The sequence below is a fragment of the Magnolia sinica genome, chromosome 12 (genome assembly GCF_029962835.1).
Source record: "Magnolia sinica isolate HGM2019 chromosome 12, MsV1, whole genome shotgun sequence".
Taxonomy (NCBI): Eukaryota; Viridiplantae; Streptophyta; class Magnoliopsida; order Magnoliales; family Magnoliaceae; genus Magnolia; species Magnolia sinica.
Window position 1 is genome coordinate 69,068,079 of NC_080584.1, and position 6,700 is coordinate 69,074,778.

Consider the following 6,700-nt stretch of genomic DNA (forward strand, 5'->3'; position numbering starts at 1 on the left):
GAGAAGATAGAGCTTCTGGTAGACAAAATAGAGAACCTCCACTCACAGGTAGTGAACCTCAATATCATTGAGGGCCTGAACCTGCTGAAGGACTCCGAAATACTGGTGCTGATGCCTTTTACTGCCACACAGCTCTCACCAAATATCGACAAAAGAAACCAGTCCCTTGGGAACAATGGCAATCATTGGCAACAAGGAGATCATTGACATTAACCAAGGTATGTTAGCTGCTTAGACTTGTGTAAAAAAAGAAAAAAGAAAAAAAAACACACTAATACATGTGGATCACCTTTTTTTTTTTAAAGAAAGATTTTCTCAATGGCTACAGATTATCGGTGGCCATGGGTTCTAAGGCTACGAATTTAACCGTAGCAAAGTTTTAAAGAGCTACGGTACCAATGGCTACGGTTGTGCTGTGGCCTAGTCATATTTAGCTACGGATTTTATCGGCAGCTTTTGACCCTTTTTGCCACAAAAATTAACGATTTAGCGGCGTCCAGCACAACTGTCAGTAAAGGTCCTGGCCGCCGGTAAAGCCTTTACCGACTGAGGCTTTACCGGCTGTTAACCAACCGCAGGCAAAGGATTTGCCAGCGGTTTTATTGGGTTATGCCGGCGGTTTTGACCGCCGCTAAAAGCTAGTTTTCTTGTAGTGTCTCCACCACCAAACGGAGAAAGTTCCATAAATACCTCATGATAAATGGATGGTTGAATGATGATGATGATATGTGTGAGAGAGAGAGAGAGAGAGAGAGAGAGAGAGAGAGAGAGAGAGAGAGGTGTTTAGAGGGAATTGGAGAGTGAGAATGGAGAAAAAGGATCAGCAACCACTACAATGTAAGCAAGCTTTGTCCATGGAAGGCCGGCAGTTGAGATTCACACTTATCAATGGACGGCTGATGAAAACATGTCAAAATAGGAGAAACCCATTTCTCATATCTTCCATTTCATGCGAGTTTCAACCGTGATTTCGATCAATGCCGCCCATTAAGAATGGGTTCTATCAATGTATGATTCACCAATTATCAGATGCGTCTACTGCAAACATGGTTTGATCTTAAAATCAGACCAGTCTACTCATCAGGTGGGCCACACATTGAAGATCGATCATTTGATGAATAGACCAGCGTAATTTTTGGGCTCCTTTATTTGTCTTTTTCTATCAATGTAATATCACGGATAGCTCTCAAACCGGTTTCAGCTTTGCCAATGCATGAGACAATTTTGCCGATGCTTTGTCTGCATCAACAACAATAAGATTCTCTGCCGGATGAGCCCTGAAGACATTGCTTGGAATGCATTGCCGACTCGTCTGAGTCAACTCGAACTCGGTCACATTTCAGATCACTTAAACAAGTCACCCCCTGACTCGATTGAATCATGACTCGACTCAGGACCAGACGAGTCAGTCAGAGTCAGGATCTTGAAACCATGATTTCTCAACTTTACACTCAGAAAGTTGGTAGATTAACTCGGACAGTCCACCTTGTAACATCCAAATGGCATAGTTCTAAAACTTAGGGAATCAACTTGATGTGGAGCAGGTCGCTGGACCAGAGAAGGCCCGATTGGAGCCGGAAATGATCCGGACCATCATAACCGTAAAATAGTCGTATCTCGCAAATCGGGATGAGTTTTTCGACATATCATATATGATTTTGGGGTAGGAGAAGTTCCTTTAGCCATCCAAACTGGCTATGCTGTGTTGGCCACGCCGGATTTGCGAGATTCCATCAGATACACGTTCGAAAGTCCAATTTATTTTTGTTCCTACTATAAATAGTAAGTTTTAGTTCTTGTATAACTTTTGATCCTCTGAGTTGTAGAAGTCGTGCCTAACATGGAAGGGTTATATTTTACACATACTATTTTTGGCTAAAAACCATGAAGTCTAGTAGGAATGGAGGCCGTCTATAAATAGTAAGTTTATTATTTACAGTAAGTCATGTTTTTAGGGTGTTTGAGTTGGAGTTCAAGTCTAAAACTCCGTCCTACGTTAGAGCTCATTATTTAAAGGATTGTAATTTTATTTTTTATTATCAATCAAATTTTTTTTCCAAATTGTTAGAAATTATTTCTACTTTATCCCTCGTCGATTCAAGTAAGCTCTATGAGGAGTACAGAGAGCTTCGTGGATTTGGAGTAGATAACCCCTGAGAAAGACTATAATTGACCTCATCACGTCCCTCCCTGCGTCACAACTTGGATGGCAATTAACTAGGAAATTTGCTCGGGAGACTGACTTGCTCTTGAGTCGACATTGACAAGACTCTTCAAATCAACTCAATGGCTTGGCCAATTCCACACATCTCAGTGACTCGATCCAGCTCACTACGTAGTTGCTGTTGTTTGGTACCATTCATCAATGGCAGGGAAGCATCCTATCCCCTGGGATCAGTGAGCTATGCACTACATTTTCCTTCTCTTTTTTTTTCTTTTTCTTTTTTTTTTTTTTTTTCTTTTTTTTTTTTTTTTTTTTTTTTTCAAGTTTAGCTATTTTATTTACTTTACCAATGAGAAATTCTCTAGTGCTTTCAGAGAAGTCCAATCAATTGATCTAAACTACTCATTAGGTCCAGCACACATTTCATTCCAATCTGACAAATTATAACCATTTGATCAAGGTTTACAAGGTTTTTTGCTGGCTTCGGGAGCTAGGCTCCCAGATTCAGGCCCTGGTTTGTTCCTCCATGGCTGAAAGCTCCATCTCTCAGATTATTGGTCTTTCTCCCCTTCAAATCAAGCGGTTCTCACTAATCGACGAGAAAACTAGCTCCGGCAAGTTGGTAATGGAAGTTTGGCACTGTTTTAGCAGGGAGATTGTCATGCCCCAAAATCCAGGTACAGAGTGTGCACCCTCAGACCCGAGTTTCGGTTCGTAACTTATACACAAAATATACTAACTTAATTCTTTAATTAGTTTAATCGCATGTGATATTTACATTCAATATAAAGTCCACCATAATCTCAATCACACATACATAATACATAACATCGATCAACTAAGCATTTATAAATCTTGATAACCCTTAAAATAAAATAAACCTTAAAATCATTCATTTATTATACCATTATACTATAATGATATTTATTCTATGCTAATATTGATTCAAAAAAATAAAGTTAAATAATTCCTTAAAGTCTCAAAATAAATACCAGTATGCATTATTCGTTAATTAAGTTGTGCCAACAAAATAAAACATATAATCAAAAATTTTCCAATGCCACCACTTCATCCTCAGATAAATATAGCCATGTTTCAAGTGGGTCGTACTCAGGTGCAGTAGATCCTTATGATTCCACGTCATCTGCTAATGGCTCCTCTGTATGGTTTTTCCATCAATAAAAATGTAAGCTGGCTAGGCTTAGTGATATAACCCAGCATGACTCATAATCATAGCAATTAAAATAATGCAAAAATACATGTATAAAGATATGAATGTAAAATGGGATATGAATGCATCAAATGGGGTGATTGTCCATCTGCTTGGGTTGGAGGTCGTCAACTCGCATCTACCCGTTGGGTAGACTTCCACCTTTCGGTAGGCTTGGGCATAGCCCGCATCTGGTAACGCTCTACCAGGATCGACATTTCTTACAGGGAGGGCCCCTAGGATCGACTATGTATTATGCAATGCAATGAATGAGGGATGATATATAAATGCATATTTTTCATATTTGGCATAGTTGTCTCGATTAAAATATTCACATATAAATTTATCATACAATTATCGTATCAAAATATTCAAACCAGTAAATCAATCAAACAATCATAATGATTTATTTTAATTTTAATGAATTATGAGACAAGTTGGGTCACTCACCTGAGATTGATAGTATTGACTCTGTAATGTAATTAGGTTGATTTGAATGTCGGGGTCCTATTAATTATATCAACGGTATTATTATTCATTTATTTATATTACATGGTGGGGCCCACCTTTGATTAACATCCTAGGTGGCCAGATCCAAAATAATTAAATAATTCAAATTTCTATTCTATTTTTTTCCTCCTTTATAAGATTATAAAATTGAATGATAATTACTTAATCGGGGTGGTCCATCGGATGGTCAGATCATTCAGATTCTTGAGATCTTGTCATGTTTTACCTCTATGCATTTGAGGAGTGGTGTGGATCTAACCACACATTCACCAATGGCCCATCTTGACCTTCTACGCCAAGTGATAGCAACACTTGCGCAAAATATCTAAGATTCCTTTATCAAACACTTCTAGGTCTAACTAATGTGGCCCCATCTGATGGTTAGATTGATCTGAATATTAGGGTCCTTGTATATTTTGGCCTTAGGGATCATATGATCCGTACAGACCAAATCTAATTTGATCAGATGCACACAACTACAATTACATAATTTTATGTTCACCTCACCTTTAAAGGGCCTTCACCCATAATCCAATACAATGAACGTGTGACCAATCCACACCGTTCATTGCATTCACTGAATCAAATTATATTAGATATATAAAAATACTAGAATGAGGACGATATACATACCCGATATAAGCACTCCAAAATTTTCTTTCTCCCTTTCTCTGTTGTCACAGGTATCCTTTTTTTTTAATATTTAAGTTTGACTAAAACTCTTTTTATCTTTGGAGATGCGGGGAGGGTTTAGAGGTATATTTAAACTAAACAAGTCAATGATTTAGATAGGATAAGAGATAAGATAGATTTGAAATAAATAAATAATAATAAAGATAAGATAAAAATATAAATATATTTTTATTAATATTATTAAATTATTCACGGCTCTTATAGAGATGGCTGTTAGTTTCATAGAAAACGAGTCCATCTCTCAAAGAATGCATCGGTGGTTCCATTCGGCTCAGGAAACATTGGTTTTCAAAACGGTCTGTGGTCTTGTCCCGAGCATCAGAGTGTGGGAAGATTGGAAGGCCAAAAATGGTTTTATTTTTGAATAAAGGAATTTTACAGCTGTTGGAGTCATCAAAAAAAAGATAATAGCTGGCCGACAGAACTAGGCCGTCACTCAAATTCAATTCGGAACATGTTGAATGGCTTCGTGAAAGATCCATCTCAAATAGTCAGTATCACGGTACGGAATGGGAGAGGCCAAGAATTTGTTGGATGAAACTCAACATAAATGGGTACTCTGGAGGGAATCCAATGGAGGGTAGAGATTTTTTGTTTGGTTTTTACCATTACTACAGTCTAGTAACTAATGCAGAAGCCAAACCACAAATCATACTAGATAGATTCAAATTTGTAAGGAGCTCAATCCCTCTGATGTAATGGTTGAGTGGATAGTGATATCCAAAGCATCCTTTCTTGCACCAATTGGAAGATTTGGACTAATGGGCAGAAATAAAGAACATTATAGCAGAGGGGAATTATTCCCTACTACATACATTTCGTGAAAACAATGTAGTCATGGATGGCTTGGCTAGGCGATGGAAGAGGAGGCAACAAGATATTCCAAAGGATTATTGATCTTCAAAGGGAAATCAAAGGATGCATCCTAAGTGATGGAGAAGGTCTTCACAATTCAAATTAAATGACAATAATAGGATCAATAATTGGGCCAAAGAAACAATTTTAATTGGTTAAATTTATTTTTGTATATCAAAATGCTTGTCCTCCTCCAAAAATTGCACACAGTCCTTATGTTGTTGTCATCGAAAAATACTGGATTTCTAACCACAACATTTCTATTCTCAGAATTCAAACAAAATAGAATTTCAATTCTCTACGGCATCTAGGAGATGGAATATTCTTGGAAATAAGCAAAGCATAATAACTTGTCGCCATTCACCAGCACCGTTCTAGTTCATAGCTCACGAGCATGGAGTGAGAACCCCTCAGTTTTTTTTAGTTTTTTTAAATATGGAGAATAGTGGGGCAGGTCTAGGCAGCTTCTCATGCAACTTCATTTCATTGTCTTGGGATATCATCAGTGATGACATTTATACGATCGTGTGTGAATTCTTCTGAGGAGGCTCTATGCCAAGAGCCTTTCTTGGAAAAATGTGGATATACCGAAAATGAAAAATAAAATGAAATAAAGTTCAATTGTTTCGTTTCACTAGGCTGAATCACATAAAATTATACATTGTCGTTAAAGCGTGATTCGGCAAATTGCTTCCCGGATAAGACAAGCCTGTTTGGATCTGGCATGCATCAATCACGATGGGTCCGCTTACGAACAATTCAATGCAATAGATTTTCTAGCAGAATCAAATAGTAGATGTGTTTACAATATTCTACGAATGAGATGTTATATAGAGAATCTGATATAATGGGAGAGATTCTGTTCAAGTTGATGAAATTTGGACTAGAATGGTCCAGTTTATATAGGCACCAGGGAGTAGACCGTTGCTTGGTAGCCATCAATGGTTCAAAACGTTTGAAAAATGTTTTTGACCGTTGATCATTAATTTTAGCCATTTCTGGTCATCAGATGAGATCTAACTGTTGGATTATCAAGGCCCGTCCATTTGCAAAGTGCAAAGTGTGCCAACTAACGCCACTACAACCACACTGCCCGAGCCCGAGCCCGAGTACGAACACTCGTGCGTACATGTGTTCTAGTGCGCTCCAAAGCTCCATGTGAGAATACTACACACATCCACCTATAAACCCCAAATCTTCTTCTATCATTTTCGATGTGGGACATAAGCACACACTGCATTTTTCCATTTTAAATTCCCAAAAATCAT